Raw genomic sequence first — 24,111 nt, 5'->3', positions numbered from 1 at the left:
TTTTTAGGAAATCGATGATTGAATGAATGGATATCAAGGGTGTAGTCGACCGATACCAAGTCTCGTCTCTTATTGATTTCTCCAGTTGAATTTTCATTCTTTCATGATAGTGACAATATTACTTTTTAATTGCTTAAATTTTTAGTAGTTAATTCCAAAACTCAAAAATCCCCCTTTAGTTTATTTAGAACACATTAAATTTACCTTTACTCGTGGAAACGATCCCTACTCACACTACTGCATTATTTGTTTATCTGATTGAGTCGGGTAATTTGGGCGTGACACGTTGTATATTATGTTTCCTCTTATCTTGTAATATTTTATTCTTTGTAATCTTTACTTTCTTTAGTCTTTATTGTTGTATATAAACATACCATGTAATCATTTTTTATATATATGAAAATATTATTCTCTCATTAGTTTCTACATACATGAGTAGTGCATAAATCACCATGACTAGAGACACCTGAGTGTTACAATCACTTCATGCGCTGGCATGGGCATGTAAATATCTGGAATTTTGGTCTCCATGTTGTATCCAATTTATTCTACTCTATTTTTCCCAATAGACCTCTTCCGGAGCCTCAAAAGTTTCAATTTCCTATTCTAATTTATGAATCTGGTTCAACGTCATTGCTCAATTTTATGCCTTACACAATCTGTTTAAGGAATTTCTCTTGTTCTTAGTTTGCCTCGGAATATTTTGGAATCGATTTGTTGCCCAAGCTTGGATTTCCGTTTGGGTCTCCATTTTTGAGAGAAAGGATTTGTGGCCTTCCTGAGTTGACCAAATTGTTTCTTCTACATTCTCCATGTCCTCATGTGCTAACCAACATGATTCAAAGAGAAAACGTTGCTTGTAATTCTGAAATCGTCTAGGACCCAAAGCCGCCCTAAAATTCATCAGGATAGAGCGATGATCAAAGTGGTAGAACTCAAGAGAGAGGCGCTATATTTCGGATACATCAAGCGTCATTCAATATTTCCCACATAGCGATCCATTAGTTTGAAGATTAAATAGGCCTGAACTCTTCTATTAACCCATGAAAATAGCTCCGCAATAAATATCCTGGAGGTTACAATTTGAAAGTGTATCACCGAAGCACTAAATTTAAGATGTGGAGCGTAACATATCTTCTAGTTTCTCACTTTCATAACAAATTTCATTGAAGTCTCCTCCAACAAACCAATTAACCCATGAAAATAGCTCCGCAATAAATATCCTGGAGGTTACAATTTGAAAGTGTATCACTGAAGCACTAAATTTAAGATGTGGATCGTAACATATCTTCTAGTTTCTCACTGTCATAACAAATTTCATTGAAGTCTCCTCCAACAAACCAATGGAGTCTACTGAGCTCCGAGAGTTGGCTGAGACGTTTGAGAAGCTCCCAAGAATGGGGGCATAAGTGAGCATCGCCATATTTTCCCCTCGTCTTGTATGATGCAATCAATGTGACACCGTATCATAACATCTAAGTGCTCGTCCAGAATAGTAATAATCCCCCACTTCTAACACAACAATCAACAAAAAAAAAACACCACTATAACCAATAGTGTGTTTCCAGCTTTCACAAAGACTGACTCGAAATTTTGTCTCACTCAAGAAAAGATTTAGTGACCTACTCCGAAATCACCTACTAACAGAGACTTAGGCACACAATTAAATTGAAATTATAATAATAATCAGAGAAACTCCAAAAACTTAAATTAACATATTAACCTGGCAGAATACAACCGGTAAAAGTCACTAGAACCTAACAGCAGAATAATACAACCCAATCAGCAGAATGAATACCAAAATAAAATCTTAAGCTAGAAAACTCTGGGGACCCTTGCTACCAAGCCCTAGTTACTGATCGACCACTAATCTCACTCTTGATACTCCTGACAACTTGTCTCTTCGAATGGAGTGTCTGAGATAAAAGTAGGGACGTGAACGCTAATACCTAGAATGCAAAGTAAGAGTACATATGTAAGGCCCGGAATTATTTAATTTTAATTCGAGAATATTTAATTTGAAAATATTTAGAGTTTAGAATTAAATTCTAATATTCTTAAATGAATAAGGATTGAAATTGAATTAAATCGCTTTTTTGGGGACTGAATTGCAAATAGCCAAAAGTTCAGGGACTAAACTGCAAATATGCAATACATATCTAAAATTTTACTTATTATTCAGAATCTTCACGTGTAAGGGAAGAAGCAAAAATGAGAAATCTGAAAACACATGAAACGCCATTTTTGGTCCCGTGAAAGCTTCGATATCTTGTGATCCGGCCGTCAGAAATTCGAGATAAATATATATCTTCGATCACGGCTCCGAGAGCTACGTTTTGGTACAAGTTTCATTTACTTTTATCAGATTTTATTTTTATGTTGAAGATGGAAATTCATGATTTTAAGATATATACATATATGAGTTGTACCGATTATGTATTCGCAGACGGTTCGGAAAAAAGACTGTCGTTTGAATTTGATATGATTTATTGAAGCAAATTAGAAAACCTTCCAATTCTGAATTAATGTTTGGACGTGTATATACATCTTGATATATGTTGGTTTGAGTTGGGAAATGATTGATATGTTGTTATATTTGAGTTTGGATCGCCGGTTTGTAGCCATTACGCCGTCGATTCGCAAAATGTCAAAACTTTGATCTTGTTACTTGAAAGAAGTATGGTTTGAATGTCAATCTGATCTTGTTAGAATGTATACATATTATTTCATATTTTATCAAAAGTTTGCCGAACTCGAGATCTCCGATTCGAACCGAGAAGGATTTGAAGCAAGGTTTGCTAGCATTTGCACTTGAGATTGAGTTGATAAGTTGAGCAGCCTTTTGATATGAATTATCATTGATGTAATTGCAGATTTGAAGTACTTTCAGACGTGATATTGAAAGGTATAAATGACAGCTAATCCAGATGGGATAGAACACTCGAAATAGCTATTGTTTTTAGTATTCCCTTGTTAATCACATACGTGTTTGATTTTGTGTTTTTATGTGATTAGATGATTTGATGATTTCCTTGATTATGTGCTTAGATGTTCAAGATGTTTTACAGTCTTTAATGCATACAGATTATGTTGCATTCATCTTGAACTTCAGCCTGAAAAGCACAGAGGGTTGAAAGGCCTAGAGTGTATATGACGTTTGGAGGGTTGTAGTTGAGTGGCACGGAATGTAGATTTACTTCCAGAGCTAGATGACTCACTATAGTTGCACCAAAGTCAGGGGATATAAAATACTTGACGTCACCTCGATTGGGTGAGTTGGTGATTCATTTGAGAATTTTATTCCCCGGGATCCCAAGAACCAATATTCAGTTGAAATCAGATTTGATAGCCTTTCATTGAAACACGCATTGCATTCATGTTTATTATATTTCATGTTTTGTTATTTATACTGGGATTTATTCTCACCGGAGTTATCTGGCTATTGCTGTGTTTTGTATGTGTGCATGGCAATAGGTGGGGCAGGAGCTGGTCAGACTCGACGTGGATAGCTCGAGATAGAGTTTTAGCATGTGAGGACTCGAGTTTTAAGCAAGAGAACATGTCTTTTGAGTTGTTAAGCATGTTAGAACACCAACAAGAACTTTTGTATATTTGTTTGCGAGTACTCGTTTATATTTGATGTTGTGTATCCTAGATGAAGGGATTAATGTAGTTTACATGTTTATGACTGTATAGTTGAATAAGAATGCATGTAAATGAGGTTTGGAATTGAGTAATAGTGGTATATCTCATGTTTACAGCATTGTAATGTTTAATTCTGAATTTTTAGTACAGGGCACGGACCCCGTGCCAAGGTCCGTTCAGGGGTCCGGGTGCACTATGCCTTGAAATCCATTTTTTTTGAATTTTGCCTTGGGCACGGACCCAGGTCTAGAAGAGGCACGGACCCCGTGCCTTGGGTCCGTGCAGGGTTCGGACAAAGTTCATGTATTATTTATTTGATTATTAAGAAGATTAATATTCAGATTGAATATTTCTAGTTATTAATTGCCCTGTAAGATTATATTAGCACCCGAGGTCCCCACAACAGGTGGTATCAGAGCATAAGTTTCTGGACTTAGATAGAAGTTGATGAGCGGGGTAGATTGAGTCTGTCTGATTGTTTGATATTGCATGAGCATGTTGTATCTGATTATGTGCAGTATTTGCGAGCATGCATTATATTGCAACATTTACATGATTGCATGATTATGTACTTTCATTGCTATTGCATGCTATATATGCAATTGTATTCCAGATTATCCTCAGTTAGAACCTGAATTCTCATGAGAACGCATGAGAATTCTTATCAGAGAAGGATGGAATAAATTGTTGAATATGATATTGTGTATGCACTAATCTGTTTGACAATCAGATATGCCTTCCCGTAAAGCACCGGTTCCTAGACATACATTGGCTGTTCCCCAGGCCGAACCAACACCAGTAGTACCACCGCCAGTTGCTGAACCTCAGAATGCATAGAGTAGTACATCTGTTGATTCTATGGATGCTACTGCTACTCCGATGGAGACATTGTTGAAATGATTTCAGTCGTTCAAACCGCCAACACTAAAAGGGACAGAAAATTCAGTTGACTGTGAGAATTGGCTTGAAGATATTGAACAGCTGTTTGAATCGCTTGATTATTCAGATGATCGTCGTTTCAGACTTGTAATACATCAACTTTATGAAGTTGCCAAGAGTTGGTGGATTACTACAAAACGAGCTTTAGAACATTGAGGTACGACTATCACTTGGACTGTCTTTAAATCCGAATTCTATCAACGTTTCTGTCCAGTCTCCTACAGGAAAGATAAATGTGCTAAATTTTCCAATCTGAGGCAAGGAAATTTGAACATTGAAGAATATGTGGCCAAATTTTCAAGTCTTTTGAAGTTTGCCCCACATATAGACCTGGCCACGGTCCGGGTCCGGGTTGGCATTTAGTCAACCCTTAACCGGCCCGCCAATGGCCGGTTCCGGTCCGGGTCGGTGAACCGGCGGTTCCGGGTCCGGTTAACCGCCGGTTCAGGGTCCGGGCTAAACCGTGCCATTTAAAAAAAAAAATTTGCGGCGCCCCAGTGCTGCATTGTCGGCGCTGGGGCGCTAAACCTTCGAATTATATTCGAAGGGGCGCTGCCAATGCAGTGCTGGGGCGCTGCACATTCGAAATTTAATTTTTTTTTAATTTTTAAACAAATTTTTAATAAGACATATTCTTTAAATAATCTCAATCAAATATTTCATATCTCCATAATAAAAATCTATTACATTTATTAAATAAACAATATATTAGAATTTCAACATCTTAATATCTTATAACTTAATATTACAAATCTATTACATTTTATTCTACTTCACTCGCATTTCCTCCCGTCGTAGTTCCGGATGTTCCTTCGGTATCATCTTGGTCTTCTTCATCACTTTGAATATGTTGTGTTCGAGTAGCGGCTTTTGACCAATCATTGAGCAAACATTGGGCTTCCAAGTTTTCCGGCCTTAAGCTAGAACGTCTCTCGTCCAATGTATTTCCTCCAATACTAAATGCTTGCTCCACTGCAACTGTTGAAACCGGACAAGCTAGAATTTCTTTTGCCATTATAGCCAAAATTGGATATATTTGTGTTTTTTGCGACCACCATCTCAAAATGTCGAAGTTTTCCTCATCTGTATCACTAAATCAAAAGTAGTGGTAAAATAATTCTCAAGTTCCTGAATGGAACTTGAGGATCCTCGTGGACGTTTCGTCCGTTCCCTTAATAAAAGTTGTGCTTTAGAAAGTTTAGAAGTAACATTACTAGTTGCAGTGGATTGTGTTTCATGTGAAACAATTTGTCCACCATATTTGATGTTATATTTATTATAAATATCAAGTAAATGAGTTTTAATATTAAACAAAATCAATGAGATAGAAGGAATCGTTTCCGCAATAGGCTCCAAAGATTCATAATATAATGTTAACATGTCACTTAAGCCATCTAATTTAAGTCTAGGATCTAAAACAAAAGCACATAAAAAAATTTCAGGAATGAGCAAAAAATATTTTTCCCATTTTGCTTTGATGACGAGAATACATTGAGATAAAGCACTATCATTAGAATTAACATGTTCATGAAAAATACAAACAATGTTGCAACAATGTGTTAAAACTAAATGTGAAGTAGGGTAATAAACACCAGATAATTGGTCACTAGCATCATTAAAAACTTTTAAAATTTCACAAATACTAGTGCATATGTTCCATTGATTTGAAAACAAATAAATATCACGAGCTTGAACAAATTGATGAAAAAATGTACATAATAAATATTTATATTCAAAAGAGGATAATAACAATTTATATGTTGAATTCCAACGAGTTGGAACATCTCGTGCAAACCGCTTAGGCTTCATACCATTTACTCTACAAAATTTTCCCCATTGCTTCATAACTTGAGGATGCGTCCATAAATAATGAATAGCGTTCCTAATTGGTTGAATGTGTATGCCTAAACTTTTTAGTCCATCTTGAACACACAAATTTAAAATATGACATGTGCATCTAATATGAAAAAATTTTCCACCTAGTGATGATTTACATATTTCAATAAGCTCACTAATACTTGAAGTATTTGCACTAGCATTATCAAAAGACATTGAAAAAACTTTGGTAGTTAGACCATATTCTTCTAAAATAACAAATATAAGTTGCGAAATATTTTGTGCCGTGTGTGATTCGTTGAAACATCTATATGCAAGCAACCTTTTTTGAATGTTTCAATTATTATCAATCCAATGACATGTAATACCCATATATGAACAACTTTGCCAATGATCACTCCAAATATCGGAACACAAAGAAACTTTATTATTCAAACTATAAAATTTCTTAATTAATTCTTTCTTTTGATCAACGACTAACTTTTTCATTGTGCGTTTGAGACTATTTATTGGAATACGTCTAATAGAAGGATTTGCACTTGTAGAAAGCCAATTTTCAAAAGATAATTTATCGCTAAAACTAAAAAAAAGTCTTTCAGCCGCACAAAATTTAGTCGTTTCTTCTCTAAATCTAGCTTCATTATATTTAAATAGTTGAGATTCATTACCCGATTGAGAAGAGAATGCCGGAATTTGAGTTTGACCACGATCAATACCAATTTCCACCGGATGATTTTTCTCGATATGCCGCGTCAAAGTTCCATAACCACCTCCTTGTTTAAATTTGTAACATTTTGAACAATATTTGCATTTGGCTTGCAAATCACCGGAGGGAAACGTCACCTTGTCGAAGTGTTTGGTGAAGATATCGGATGTCGGGCGAGGCACCACTCGAGTTTGTCTTTGAGAGGCCGCCGGATCGTTCATAATTTCTTGACTTGCATGATGACGTGGTGGTGGTGGTGGTTGTTCAACTTGTTGTCTTTGTTGCGCCTCTTGTCGAATTTCTTGAATTTCATCATCGGAATATTCAAGATCAAATCCATCGACATTGAATTGAGGATACTCGACCTCGGGTGGTATGATGCTCTTTTCCTTTCCTTTTCCTTTGTCACCCCTACGACTTGATCCCTCTCCGGACATTTGTAATTGTATAAATATGAAAATAAATCAACAATTGCCAATAAACCAATAATCGAAACTTGATATTTTTGATAATTCAAGAAATTAAAAGAAATTGAGAATAGAGAGAATGAAGAGAGAATTGTGTAAAGAAAATTAAAGGAGGTTGGGGGTATTTATAGATAAAAAGTAGGTTTTTAAAAAAAAAAAAAATTGCCGGTTGACCCGACTGGTCGAGCGGGTTGACCCGCCGGGTCGGGCGGGTTGACAACGGACACAAGATCGTGGCCGTTGAGATCAACGGCCACTTGCTAGTGGCCGTTGGATCTGGGCGCCCTGATGGGCGCCACGTGTTCAACCCGGAGGTTTGACCCGCCGGGTTGCCGGTTTTCCCTTGGGAAAATCGGGACTGGACCGCCTAGTGGCCGGTCTGGTCCCAGTTCCGGGTCAGGCCCGTTGACCCGGTTAACCGGCCCGTTGACCATGGGCCGGGTCCGGGCCCAACCCGAACCGTGGCCAGGTCTACCCACATATAGCAGCGACTGATGAAGCTATGGCAGATCAGTTTATTAATGGCCTCAATCCAGATGTGTTTACCCTGGTGAACAGTGGACGACCCAATAATTTTGCTGAAGCACTTAATAAAGCTAAGGGAGCAGAAGCTGGTTTATTGAGACAAAGAGGAGCACCATTTCTTCCACAGCCATCTCCACAGCCTGTATCAGCATCAGTGCCACAGAATCCACCACAGTTGCAGCAACCATCTCCCAGATTTGAGGGAGGAAGCAGTGGCAGAAAGGATTCTAGATTCAGGCCAAAAGGTAAACAGTTTAAGAAGTCAGGTAGTAGTTCCTCCAGTTCAAGTGGACAAAGGCCATTTGGTACAGGACAGAGATCTAGTGATGGAGTGTTTTGTGGCAAGTGTGGTGGATGACATGCTACCGAGCAGTGCAGAGGTGTGTCCGGGAATTGTAATATCTGTCGCCAACCAGGTCAATATGCCAAGGTATGTCCTCAAAGAACAACAGAACGTACATCTGGTGCAAGTTCTTCTCGACCAGCACCTCAGGCAGAAAGAAAATCAGTGCATTCCTTTCAGCCTCAGCAACAGATCAGATCAGGAGGAAGCCAGACTGTGACTCAACCTCCTAGGCAACAGGAAAAAGTGTTTGGATTGACTGAGGAGCAGGCTCAGGCAGCACCTGACGATGTTATAGAAGGTAACTGCTTTATCTTTGGTTTTCCTGCTTACGTTTTGATAGATACAGGTGCATCACATACATCCATATCTGAAAAATTTGTTATGATGCATTCTTTATCGTCTGAGCCATTGCCTACTGTTGTTTCTATTTCTTCAACTTTGGGTGAAGGTATTGTATCTGTTCGAATGATTCGAAATTGTAGTGACCCGCACCGTGATCACCTACTAATCAGAAGCTTAAGCATGCATTTAACTTAATTAAATAAATCAAAAATTAAACAGCGGAAAACTTAAACAACAATAAAATATTGTTTACAACCATATCGAATAAAATCCAGTGTATTAACCCAAATACAACTGAAACAAAAGCCTAAACAATAATCTTGTCGGTCCTCCATCGCCTAAGCTCTCCTAGAACCACCCGCCTCATCCAGCCGCAGACCTACCCCATGGAATAGGGTGTCTAGATATAAAAAAGTACGGGACGTGAGCATGATAAGCTCAGTACGAGAGTATGAGTATACGGTGTTATGTGTGCATGTATGCAAGTGAACTGGGTACCAAGACTCTCAGGTCAAGAAACAAGCTCAAAGACCGGGCCCAGGGTATATAGCACACTGTGCCGTCGCATCAGGAGGTGGCTCATATACCCAGTGGATAATGGTGACCTGATACTAGTACATGTGTCCAACCATCACGGTGACCTGACACAAGACTTACGTATCCAACTATCCACAAACTCGTAGGGTGAGCGCCCTACTGCAGGATACCTCTAAGGTAAAAGCACAATATGCTCATGTATGCAACATACAGTCATGGCATGCTGTATATGAAGGCATATAAACATGAAATCACATAATCCATGCAAACACATAATACATGTATACTCAATCTGGATATCTCGAATAATACTTTCGTACCTCATAAACTAGGCAAGCTATACCAGCACTATGTCCAAGCCTATAATCCGCACTACAATGCAAAGTACTCATGCATTATAATCTTATTCTAAAAGTCTTAACTACGCTATATGTGGGGACCTCGGGTTGCTAATCTCATCTTAGGGCAATAAACGATTAATCAACAATTAATCATATAATAAAAGAATATTCAAACCAAATTTTTTTTTCAGAACCCCACGCGCGCCCGTGCCCCACTTCAGGCGCATCCGCGCATAGGTTTCGGACAGAATCTGGTAAAATAATAAACATAACAGTTGTAGATCTTTGTCTTAGCTTTCCAATGCCGCAAACCGCACCCTAATCGGAGTTTTCAGTAAAACGTTATGTTCATTCTACCAAGAAGGGTTGGTGCAGAAATTTACAAAAATTATCAAAGGCTACAACAAAGATCAAAGTTGCTAGGGCTATTTCAAGTCTGAAAAATTGCATACATAATCTCAATATGTCCGAAGCATAAACACATGCATATCTAGACATAACAATAATCGCATACATGTTTCTAAGGTGCAATACAATAAACTCAATTCTAAGTTTTCTAAGCTCAAACTAAATCAACACCTTCTAACATGCATTTGACAGCAATCTATTCTTAGCCCGAAGTCACCACATGCTAATCTTTCTCAATCTTGAGCTATCCAAGCCACATCTTACTCGCTCATGCCCCAAATCTGATGCAATGCACACATATAAACAAAGCAACAGCCGGATAACTCCGGTGAGAATAAATCTTAGTATGAACAACATGCATATACATCAGTTAAACATATGATATCTATATGCCAAATGAATCATAAATCTTCAATCATGTAATAGGAGGTAAAACATGATAGTGTGTTCATCTTTAATACCAAGTATATAAACTCATTCAAATCTTGAATGTCATAACATAACATGCTAGCATTTATAAACGCATATTCTAATCCCTAGAAATCTCTAGGTTAATGCATAAATGCAATGCATGTGCCAAGGAATAGGTTATCGAATCTGATATCAATAAATCGTAATTCTGGGATCCCGGGGAAATAAAATGTTTAACTAACCACCGACTCTCCCAATCGAGGTGGAGTCAAATATCTCAATCCCCTGAAGTTGGTTCAACTATAGTGAGTTATCTAGCTCTGGAAATAAATCTATATTCCGTGCCATTAGTCATCTGAATCTGGAAGTAAATCTACATTCCGTGCCACTCAACTACAGTTCTCCAAACGTCATCTGCACTCTAGGCCTTTCAACCCTCTGTGCTTTTCAGGCTGGAGTTTAAGATGAATGCAACATAATCTGAATGCATCAAATCATACATAAGCTAAAACAACATCTTGAACACATCAATCATATAATCATATGATCATATAATCACTCAAAGATACCGACAAATCTGTAAGCATTACATGGAATATGTAAGACATTTTCAATACAGAACATAATATAAATCAAAGAAGACAAATAAACATTGACATAAATATTCTGGAAATTCAAGAAGATATCTATCTGGAATAATCTATCCCATTTATGTAAACGTAAACAATAACATATATTAAACATGCATGTATGTGATTTTAGGCAACTCGATAATCAACAACAATCTCGAGTTATTCTGCCCATCTTATTAATGTCTATTCATACCTGTATTCTGATTAAAATATCTGACACTCTGTCAATTCTTGATCAACTACAAGCTGTCCAAATCTGTCATCAACTTCTGCTCATTTCAATCTTTGCTAATTGAATGTGTTCTTGATTCAATCTTAAATACTTCGAGTCATTCAAACTCGAACTCATCTATTCGACTTCGATAATCTTCAATTCAAATATGAAATATATTATAACATAACTAAACATCAATTTCCAATCTGAATCGATGTTTCTTTAAAGCTTATTCAGTTCAAATCTTGTTAATACAATCGAAATTCAAACCGACGTCGCAACTATTCGAGTCCAATAAATCTTTCGATTCAAATATCATCATATCTTCATTCACAACATAATTTCATATTCCATTCATCCACAATAAGCTTAAATATCAGCTCTAGACATTCATAATGCATAGCAATTCAAAATCTTGAACCAGCGGTGTAACGGATCAAAATCGGAAATTCCAAAAGCATACGCGTCATCAATACCACCATATCAACAATATATCATCACCAATTCCACAAGATAATTTCGAAATATACAGCCCCATATTTTGAGAATTTCAACAATTCTTTCAAAAATCAAAAATATGTCCAAACGACAATCTTTTCTCGATCCGTCTTAGATATACTATCGTTGTATATGCTAGAACATGTTTATACAATCAAATCGTAATTCTACCAACAACTTAAAATTCAAACATGGTAGAAATTCATAAAACTTATGTCAAAACGTAGCACTCGGAGCTGTGATAGCAAATATATGCTCAATTGAAAATTCTACCGGGCGGATCGAAAGATATCGGAGCTTAAAGAATCGAAAATGGCTTTGGAACCCTTTTTTCCCCCCTTCTCTCATTTCTGGACTGGGAATCTGATGCCTTCCCCTTCTTTACACGTTTTTAAGGCCAAGTTGCAAGGCGAATTTCACTTTGGTCCCTGAACTTTGGCCTAATTTCAATTCAGTCCCCGGACAAGCAATTTAATTCAATTTCAATCCTAAATAATTTAAGAATAATATAATTTCATTCTAAACTCTAAATATTCTCAAATTAAATATTCTCGAATTAAAATTAAATCATTTTGAACCTTATCGCATTTTAGTCCTTGAACTACTCAATATTTGCAAATGGTTCCTTGCTCGGATTTCATCCTCAAATTAAATCCTTGATATTTATAATCTTGGAATTACATATTAAATTCCATAAATATCAATTTCAAATATTTTTAATCTTTTAATTTAAGAATTTCGGATATTAAAATCTTAAAATCCGAAAAATCCTCAAATTAAATATTTCTGACCCGAAATTGAAATCTCTAATTTTCATACATTCTTAAATTCATCTTTTCTCTCTTATTCGGAATTTAAATCTTAAATCCCGTAATTAAGAACTTAATATTTTCGGGCCTTACACTATAGCATACTCCCTATTTACTATAAGGAGCCAGAGCTATACCTGCGTTCGTCGTCAGCCCGCTGATGACGACTGCCCCAGAACTTGGGCACCGCTCCGCCGCAACCCCGGAGCACCTGGCCAACCTCCGGACCAAGCCTAGGAAGTCTGGAAACACCCCAAAACCCCTAGAATACACTAAAGACCGAGAGATAAAAGATGATTTGGTGTGAAAAATGAGGCTCTCGGATGGCCTTTTTATAGGCAAAGTTTGGATGGTCCGAACTGGGTTCGGACGGTCCGAACTGCCACTTGTCCAAGCCTTTAAGACACCTGGCTCTGCTGAGTTCGGACGATCCAAACTCGGGTTCTGAGGGCCCGAACTGGTCCGTGTGCTCCGAACTGTTTTGGTCCTTGCGAAGTCATTTTTGGATCCCCGGGACCTATTCCACCATTTTCGAACGTTTTGGATCTGATTTTCCACTTATTTTCACCAAATAAGGACTCCATAAACATGTTTTGACACTTTTAAAATTATATGTCATTTTCTAACATGTTTAAAGTCACTTAATCTTGTAAAATGGAACCGGGCTACTACATTCTCCCACTACTTAAGATATTTCGTTCTCGAACAAATCTTAAGTACTGAATGCAGTAAAACACTGAATAAACATCTTTTATTCAAATTGATTCATTTTACAAGTTACAATCTGAAAATACCACAATTTAAAATAGCTCTGGATAATCTGTACGCAAACGACTCTCAAGTTCCCAAGTGGCCTCCTTGGTGCCTCGGCGCTGCCACTAAACTAGAACAAGAGGAATGGTTTTGTTGCGTAACAATTTATCCTTATGACTTATGATACGCAAAGGCCTCTCCACGTAGGTCAAATCTGAGTCCAACTGTACTTTAGACGGCTGTAAGATATGAGACTCATCTGCAACATACCATCACAGCAGTGAAACATGGAACACGTCGTGGATTTTTGACAAATACGGCGGTAACGCCAACCTGTAAGCCAGATCTCCAACACTTTCCAGAATCTCGAATGGACCAATGTACCTAGGAGATAGCTTACCCTTGAAACCGAATCTCAAAATCCTTCAAAATGGCGAGACTTTTAAGAATACTTTCTCACCTACCTCAAACTACAAAGGTCTGCGCTTAACATTTGCATAGCTAGCCTGTCGATCCTGCGCAACCTTAATTCTCTTCTTGATCTGTCCAACAATATCAATAGCCTGCTGGACTAACTCTGGTCCCTCAACCTGTCGCTCCCCCACTTCTTCCCAGAATAGTGGAGTACGACATCGTCGCCCGTACAATGCCTCAAACGGAGTCATCCCAATACTGCGATGGTAACTGTTGTTGTACGCGAACTCAATCAATGGCAACTGATCTTGACATGCTGGATCAAAATCCATAGAACATGCTCGTAACATGTCTTCAAGAGTACGAAACGGGCGCTCTGACTGCCCGTCAGTCTCTGGGTGATATGATGTACTCAAACTAAGAGTAGTACCCATAGCGTGCTGAAGACTCCCCCAAAACCTGGAAATAAACCTTGGATCTCGATCGCTGACTATGCTCACAGGCACTCCGTGCAATCGAACAATTTCCTGGATGCACAACCGTGCCATCCTATCAAAATTGTAGTCCTGATTATAAGAAATGAAATGTGCTGACTTGGTTATTCGGTCCACCACAACCCAGATAGCATCACAATTCCTCGAGCGCACCGGTAAATGGGTCATGAAGTCCATCGTGATCAACTCCCATTTCCACTCCGAAATAGGTAAACTGTGAAGCAACCCTCCAGGTCGTCGGTGCTCTACCTTGACCTGCTGATACACCAAACATCTAGAAACATATAGATACACACTCCTTTTCATTCCTTTCCACCAGAACCTAGTACGCAAATCCTTATACATCTTGTTGTTTCCCGGATGAATACTCAACTTAGAACGATGAGCCTGGGATAAAATCTCCTCCCTCAGAGTGTCATCCTCCGGAACAACAATACGGCCAGATAAACAAAGAAAACCATCTGACTGATAGTGGAATCCAGACGAACTATCATCCCTGGCTAAACGAGCCAAACGCTGGGTCTTCGGATCAGTCATATGAGCGTCTTGAATCCGAGAATACAAAGCAGGCTCAGATAAGATCGCAAACATCTGGATACTCTGCATACCTTTCTTATGCTTGAAGGTATAACCTGAAGAACAACAATCTTCAACTGCACTTGCCACAGAACAAGTCTGAAGTGCAGATACTCGCACCTTGCGACTTAAAACATCAGCAGTGAGATTAGTAGCTCCTGGATGGTACTTAATTTCACAGTCATAATCCTTAAGCAAATCCATCCAACGTCTCTGTCTCATGTTCAACTTTGCTTGAGTGAACAAATATTTGAGACTCTTATGGTCTGTGAAGATCTCAAATCTCTCTCCATAGAGATAATGACGCCAAATCTTCAACGCAAAAACAATAGCTGCTAACTCAAGATCATGCACTGGGTAGTTATTCTCGTGAAATTTCAACTGTCTAGAGGCGTATGCAATCACATGCCCATTCTGAGTCAGAACACATCCCAGTCCTTGAAGAAAAGCATCCGTGTACACTACATACCCTCCAGATCCAGACGGTAAAGCCAACACCGGCGCAGAAGTCAACCTTCTACGAAGTTCACAGAAATTCTCCTCACGTTCTGAAGACCACTCAAAATTCACACCCTTCCGAGTAAGTTGTGTCAGGGTTCGAGCCAGCTGCGAGAAATTCGCGATAAATCGACGATAATATCCTGCTAGACCCAGAAAACTACGTATCTCAGCTACCGTCGTCGGACGCGACCAGTTCATTACTGCCTCAATCTTGCTCGGATCAACAGACACTCCATCTCTGGATATAATGTGGCCAAGAAATACCACCCGATCCAGCCAGAACTCACACTTACTCAGCTTGGCGTACAATTGTCTATCCCTCAAAGTCTGCAACACAAGCCTCAAATGATATGCGTGCTCATTCACATCATGTTAGTACACCAAGATATCATCGATAAATACAACAACGAACTTGTCTAAAAATTCCCGAAACACTCGATTCATTAGATCCATGAATACAACCGGTGCATTAGTCAACCCAAATGGCATTACTAGAAACTCATAATGCCCATACCTGGTCCTGAATGCTGTCTTGGCTATATCCTGATCTCGAACTCTCATCTGATGATATCCAGATCTCAAATAAATCTTCGAGTAAACCGAAGTACCCTGCAACTGATCAAACAGATCATCTATACAAGGCAAAGGATACTTATTCTTGATTGTTACTCTATTCAACTGGCGATAGTCAATGCACAGACGTATAGACCCATCTTTTTTCTTCACGAACAGAACAGGTGCTCCCCACGGAGAAACACTAGGATGAATGTAACCCTTGTCCAATAGATCCTGAAGCTGCTGCTTCAACTCTAGCATCGAGCCAGACGATACGGTGCTCGAGAAATAGGCGAAGTACCTGACATCAGCTCTATGCCAAACTCAACTTCGCGCACTGGAGGAAATCCTGGAATCTTATCTGGAAATAAATCTGGAAATTCATTCACAATAGGAATAGCTTCTATACCAACACTTCCAGCGAATGTATCAACTGCATAGATGAGGTAGCCTTCCGCGCCAGATTCCAAAGCTCGACAAGCTTTCAAAGCTGATACCAATGGCATCTGAGGTCGCGCTCCCTCACCATAAAAGAACTAGCTATCATCGCCAACCGGATGAAATTTTACCAATATCTGGTAACAATCCACTAAAGCTCGGTATGTAGTTAATACATCAATTCCCAAAATGCAATCGAAATCCTCCATTGCTAATATCATGAGATTCACTATCAAGACATTCCCTTCGAATTCTAAAGGGCAACCCATCACTAGATTCTTAGCCGACGCAGACTGACCCATCGGGGTAGAAACAACAACCACTGTGTCTAGTGAAATGTATGGCAACTTATATCTCTTAACAAAACGTGCAGATATGAAAGAAGATGCACCAGTGTCAATGAGTGCAAAAGCAGGTATATCAAATAACAAGAACGTACCCGCTATAACTTTCTTATTCTCATCCACCGCCTGATCATGCCTCAAGGCGAACACTTGGCTGGAAGTACGAGGTTTCAAATTAGAACCCCCTGTTGACTGTCCCTGTGGCCTCTGCTGCACTGAAGCCTAAGAGCCAGAACCAGCTCCCCCGGCCTGTGGACAATCCTTCTTCAGGTGGCCGATTTCTCCACATCGAAAGAACGCCCCTGAAACCTTCCGGCACCTGTTGGCAGGATGATTCCCACCACAATACTTACAAAGACCTTGATTCTTTCTGCCGAAACGTATCACCTCTTCGGATCCTGAGGAAGAAGAAGTAGAACCAGACTTCTTGAACGACTGAGCACGGGGACCCAAAGAACTCGCGGGTCTAGATGAGTAGAAGGATCTGTTACGGCGGATGTTGTCCTCTGCCTGGTGACATCGGCTAACTAATCCCTCGTAAGTCATGTTATCTCCCACAACAACTCGGTCATGAATCTTCGGATTAAGGCACTGAAGGAACAGATTATACTTCGCCTCCATGCTATCATAAATCTGTGGGCAATAGGGCAGTAACTCAAAGAACTTCAACTGGTACTCATCGATCGACATCGATACCTGCCGTAAACTCGGCAACTCACTTGTCTTCGTCTGTCGGAGAGCAGGAGGAAAATATAGCTTATGAAAAGCCGTGCAAAACTCATCCCAGGTAGCAACTCCTCGGGCTGCAATAAAAGGCACAGAAGTAGAATCCCACCACTTCCGAGCTCGTCCTTCGACTAGGAAATCAAGAGTCTCCATCCATTGCTCCTTAGTGCATCGGAACTCCCGGAAACAAACTTCCATACGTCGTAGCCAGTTTACCGCATCCTCCGGTGACTCTCCTCTGATTAAAGGGTTCGGACCCATCTGCACAAACCTATGCATGCTGAAACGCCTGCGATCATCATGGTGATGGTGATGACGGCCCCGACGATGCTCCCGATCGTTTTGATCCTCCCAGCGTCCACCTACGCTGCCGTGACTACTCTCGTCACCATGAACCGCTATCTACATGATGATTAAAGTTTAAACCCAATTCCAACAATCTAGATCCCAAGATTACTATGCATGCTCTGATACATAAATGTAGTGACCCGCACCGTGATCACCTACTAATAAGAAGCTTAAGCATGCATTTAACTTAATTAAATAAATCAGAAATTAAACAGCAGAAAACTTAAACAACAATAAAATATTGTTTACAACCATATCGAATAAAATCCAGTGTATTAACCCAAATACAACTGAAACAAAAGCCTAGACAATAATCTTGTCGGTCCTCCATCGCCTAAGCTCTCCTGGAACCACCCGCCTCATCCAGCCGCAGACCTTCCCCATGGAATAGGGTGTCTAGATACACAAAGTACGAAACGTGAGCATGATAAGCTCAGTACGAGAGTATGAGTATACGGTGTTATGTGTGCATGTATGCAAGTGAACTGGGTACCAAGACTCTCAGGTCAAGAAACAAGCTCAAAGACTGGGCCCAGGGTATATAGCACGCTGCACCGTCGCATCAGGAGGTGGCTCATATACCCAGTGGATAATGGTGACCTGATACTAGTACATGTGTCCAACCATCACGGTAACCTGACACAAGACTTACGTATCCAACCATCCACAAACTCGTAGGGTGAGCGCCCTACTACAGGATACCTCTAAGGTAAAAGCTCAATATGCTCATGTATGCAACATACAGTCATGGAATTTGTATATGAAGGCATATAAACATGAAATCACATAATCCATGCAAACACATAATACATGCATACTCAATCTGGATATCTCGTAATACTTTCGTACCTCATAAACTAGGCAAGCTAGACCAGCACTATGTCCAAGCCTATAATCCGCACTACAATGCAAAGTACTCATGCATTATAATCTTATTCTAAAAGCCTTAACTACGCTATAGCATACTCCCTATTTACTATAAGGAGCCAGAGCTATACCTGCGTCCGTCGTCAGCCCACTGTTGACGACTGCCCCAGAACTTGGGCACCGCTCCGCCGCAACCCTGGAGCACCTGGCCAACCTCCGGACCAAGCCTAGGAAGGCTGGAAACACCCCAAAACCCCTAGAATACACTAAAGACCGAGAGAGAAAATATGATTTGGTGTGAAAAATGAGGCTCTCGGATGACCTATTTATAGGCGAAGTTCGGACGGTCCGAACTGGGTTTGGACGGTCCGAACTGCCACTTGTCCGAGCCTTTAAGACACCTAGCTCTGCTGAGTTCGGACGATCCGAACTCGGGTTTGGAGGGCCCAAAGTGGTTCGGAGGGCCCGAACTGGTTTGTGTGCTTCGAACTGTTTTGGTCCTTCCGAAGTCATTTTTTGACCCCCGGGACCTATCCCACCATTTTCAGACATTCCGGATCTGATTTTTCACTTATTTTCACCAAATAAGGACTCCTTAAACATGTTTTGACACTTTTAAAATTATATGTCATTTTCTAACATGTTTAAAGTCACTTAATCTTGTAAAATGGAACCGGGCTACTATAGAAATTGTGCTTTGCAATAAGACGGGAATGTGATTGATGTGGATTGTATAGTACTTGGATTATCAGATTTCAATTGTATCGTTGGTATAGAAATTTTAACCAAGTACAGGGCAGACTGTAGATTGTTTTCAGAAAGTGGTCAGATTTAGACCAGAAATGGCAGCTGAATGGAAATTCTATGGTAAAGGTTCTCGAGCTAAGATCCCTTTGATATTTGTGTTATCTATGACCCGTTTATTGCAGAGAGGTGCAGAAGGATTTCTGATTTATGCAGTCGATGTATTGAAATCCAGTCCAGCAGTGACAGATATCCCAGTGGTACATGAATTCACTGATGTATTTCCTGATGAAATTCCTTGTTTACCTCCCGTTCGAGAAATAGATTTCAGCATTGAGTTAATGTCAGGTACGCAACCAATATCCAAATCTCCTTACAGAATGGCACCTATTGAATTGAAGGAGTTGAAGGATCAGTTGGAAGATTTACTGGCCAAAGGGTACATTAGACCGAGTGTTTCACCTTGGGGTGCTCCGGTACTGTTTGTACGAAAGAAAGATGGTTCAATGCGGTTGTGTATCGATTATCGTCAACTGAACAAGGTAACGATAAAGAATAAATATCAACTGCCTAGAATAGATGATTTGTTTGATCAGCTACAGGGTTCAGTTATCTATTCTAAGATTGATTTACGATCCGGATATCATCAGCTAAGGGTAAGAGATGAAGATATCCCTAAAACTGCTTTCAGAACAAGGTAAGGACATTATGAATTTATTGTCATGCCTTTTGGTTTAACCAATGTTCCTGCAGTATATATGGGATTGATGAATAGAATATTTCAGAAATATTTGGATGACTTTGTCATTATTTTTATTGATGATATCTTGATATATTCTAAGAATGTGCGCGATCATGCTGACCATCTCAGAATCATCTTACAGACTTTGAGAACTGAGAAATTATATGCCAAGTTATCGAAATGTGAATTTTGGTTGCAGAAAGTTGTATTTCTTGGGCATATCATTTCAGGTGATGGTATTTCGGTGGATCCAAGCAAGGTAGAGGCTATACTTAATTGGCCTAGACCTACATCGGTGCCAGAAATACGGAGTTTTATGGGCTTAGCAGGCTACTATCGCAGATTCATTCGAGATTTTTCCAGCATTTCCAAGCCTATTACGCAATTAACTCAGAAAAATATGTCGTATGTATGTACTGAAGCTTGTGAAACTAGTTTCTTGGAGTTGAAGAAGAGGCTTACAAGTGCACCTGTCTTGACAATTCCATCAGGTACGGGTGATTTTGTTGTATATTGTGATGCTTCTCACAAGGGTCTGGGTTGTGTGCTCATGTAGTGAGGGCATGTTATCGCTTATGCTTCGAGACAGTTGAAGCCACACGAGACTCGGTATCCTATCCATGATTTGGAGCTTGCCGCTATTGTCTTTGCATTGAAGATATGACGACATTATCTTTATGGTGAAAAGTTTGAAATCTTTTCTGATCACAAAAGCTTAAAATATATGTTTTCGCAATCAGTTGAATATGAGACAGCGTAGATGGCTTGATTTACTGAAAGATTTCGATTGCGAGAGCAAATATTATCCAGAAAAATCCAATGCAGCTGCAGATGCCTTAAGTAGAAAGGTATGTTCTTTGTCCTTGTCTACGATAAGTGTATCTCGCATGGTGGAAGATTGTTGTAGTTCTGGATTATTATTTGAAACAGATATGCAGCCTATCAGAGTTTGTGCTATAAAAGCTGAGCCAGAACTGTTGATCAAAATTAAAGAAGCACGGAAAGTTGATCAAACTATTCAGAATTCGATTGATATGGTCAGATCTGGACATCAATCTTAATATCAGGTCAGTGCTCATGATGTGTTATATGTGAATAACATACTTGTTGTTTCAAATGTGTCAGACTTGAAACAACAGATATTGAAAGAGGCTCATAGCAGTAGATTCAGTATTCATCCTAGTGGCAGAAAAATGTATAATGATCTGAAGATGCAGTATTGGTGGAAACAGATAAAGTCAGATGTGACTGAATTTGTATCTAGATGTCTGAATTTCCAACAGGTAAAAGCTGAAATAAAGAAGCCAGGTGGTTTATTACAGAGTTTATCAGTTCCAGAATGGAAATGGGATCACATTTCAATGGATTTTGTCACACAGCTACCACGTTCATCCAAAGGGTGCGATGCCATTTGGGTGATTATTGACAGATTGACGAAATCAACGTGCTTTATTCCGTACAGAATGACGTACAGACATGATCAGATGGCAGAGATTTACATCAAGAAGTGGTAAGATTACATGGTGTGCCTAAATCTATCGTTTCAGATCGAGACCCTAGATTTACATCACACTTTTGGCATAGCTTGCAACAAGCTCTTGGTACTCAATTGCATCTGAGTACAGCTTATCATCCTCAAACAGATGGACAGTCAGAGCAGACTATCCAGACATTTGAGGATATGCTGAGAGTTGTAGTACTAGACTTTGGTACTAGTTGGCAAGATTCATTACCACTTGCAGAATTTTCTTATAATAACAGCTATCAGACTAGCATTGAGATGACTCCTTTTGAAGCACTGTACGGAAAAAAATGTAGATCATCATTATATTGGGATGATATCTCAGACGTACCAGATTTTGGGCCGGATATGATCCGAGAAATGACTGAAAAGGTGAAGCTTATACAGAAAATAATGAAAACATCTCAGGACAGACAAGCAAAGTATGCAAATATCAGACGACGACCTCTATCTTTTGATCAGGGAGACAGAGTTTTCTTGAAGATTTCTCCGTTTAGAGGGACAGTCAGATTTTGCAAGAGAGGAAAGTTATCTCCACGTTTTATCGGTCCATATGAGATTATCGAGAAGATAAGGGATCTTGCTTATCGACTCGCTCTTCCTCCATCTTTATCTGGTATTCATGATGTATTTCACGTCTCTATGCTACGGAAGTATCAGCTTGATCATTCCCATATTCTTCAGCTTGATGAAGCTGAACTTGACGAGACTCTCAGTTATTTTGAGCAGCCTATTCAGATTCTTGATCGCAAAGATAAACATCTCAGAAACAAGACAATTCATCTAGTCAAAGTTCAGTGGAGTCGACATGGCATAGAAGAAGCGACTTGGGAGACTGAGTCAGATATGAGACAGAGATTTCCAGAGTTGTTTCATTGATGTGAGTTCTTATTCTGTTTTATGTTATTTCATTCTCTTATGTGTATACATATTGCATATACAGCTTGCTTATGATTTCGAGGACGAACTCATGCCTTAGTGGGGGAGAAATGTAAGGCCCGAAATTATTTAATTTTAATTCGAGAATATTTAATTTGAAAATATTTAGAGTTTAGAATTAAAATCTAATATTCTTAAATGAATAAGGATTGAAATTGAATTAAATCGCTCTTCCGGGGACTGAATTGCAAATAGCCGAAAGTTTAGGGACTAAACTGCAAATATGCAATACATATCTAAAATTTTACTTATTATTCAGCATCTTCACGTGTAAGGGCAGAAGCAAAAGTGAGAAATCTGAAAACACAAGAAACGCCATTTTTGGTACCGTGAAAGTTTCGATATCTTGTGATCCGGCCGTCAGAAATTCGAGATAAATATATATTTGCGATCACCGCTCCGAGAGCTACGTTTGGTACAAGTTTCATTCACTTTTCTCAGATTTTATTTTTATGTTGAAGATGGAAATTCATGATTTTAAGATATATGCATATATGAGCTGTACCGATTATGTATTCGCAGACGGTTCGAAAAAAGACAGTCGTTTGAATTTGATATGATTTATTGAAGCAAATTCAAAAACCTTCCATTTCTGAATTGATGTTTGGATGTGTATATACATATTGATATATGTTGGTTTGAGTTGGGAAATGATTGATATGTTGTTATATTTGAGTTTGGGTCGCCAGTTTGTAGCCGTTACGCCGCCGATTCGCAAAATGTCAAGACTTTGATCTTGTTACTTGAAAGAATTATGATTTGAATGTCAATCTGATCTTGTTAGAATGTATACATATTATTTCAGATTTTATCAAAAGTTTGCCGAACTCGAGATCTCCGATTCAAACCGAGAAGGATTTGAAGCAAGGTTTGCTAGCATTTGCACTTGAGATTGAGTTGAGAAGTTGAATAGCCTTTTGATATGAATTATCATTGATGTAATTGCATATTTGAAGTACTTTCAGACGTGATTTTTAAAGTTATAAATGACAGCTAATCTAGATGGGATAGAACACTCTAAATAGCTATTGTTTCGAGTATTCCCTTGTTAATCACATACATGTTTGATTTTGTGTTTTTATGTGATTAGATGGTTTGATGATTTCCTTGCTTATGTGCTTAGATGTTCAAGATGTTTTACAGTCTTTAATGCATACAGATTATGTTGCATTCATCTTGAACTCCAGCCTGAAAAGCACAGAGGGTTGAAAGGCCTAGAGTGCATATGACGTTTGGAGGGCTGTAGTTGAGTGGCACGGAATGTAGATTTACTTCCAGAGCTAGATGACTCACTATAGTTGCAACAAATTCAGGGGATATAAAATACTTGACGTCACCTCGATTGGGTGATTTGGTGATTCGTTTGAGAATTTTATTCCCCGGGATCCCAAGAACCAATATTCAGTTGAAATCAGATTTGATAGCCTTCCATTGAAACATGCATTGCATTCATGTTTATTATATTGCATGTTTTGTTATTTATACTGGGATT

This window comes from Henckelia pumila, chromosome 4 (assembly GCF_033568475.1).
Source record: "Henckelia pumila isolate YLH828 chromosome 4, ASM3356847v2, whole genome shotgun sequence".
Taxonomy (NCBI): domain Eukaryota; kingdom Viridiplantae; phylum Streptophyta; class Magnoliopsida; order Lamiales; family Gesneriaceae; genus Henckelia; species Henckelia pumila.
The sequence above is the reverse complement of the archived record's forward strand: the minus strand, read 5'-3'. Positions refer to the sequence as shown.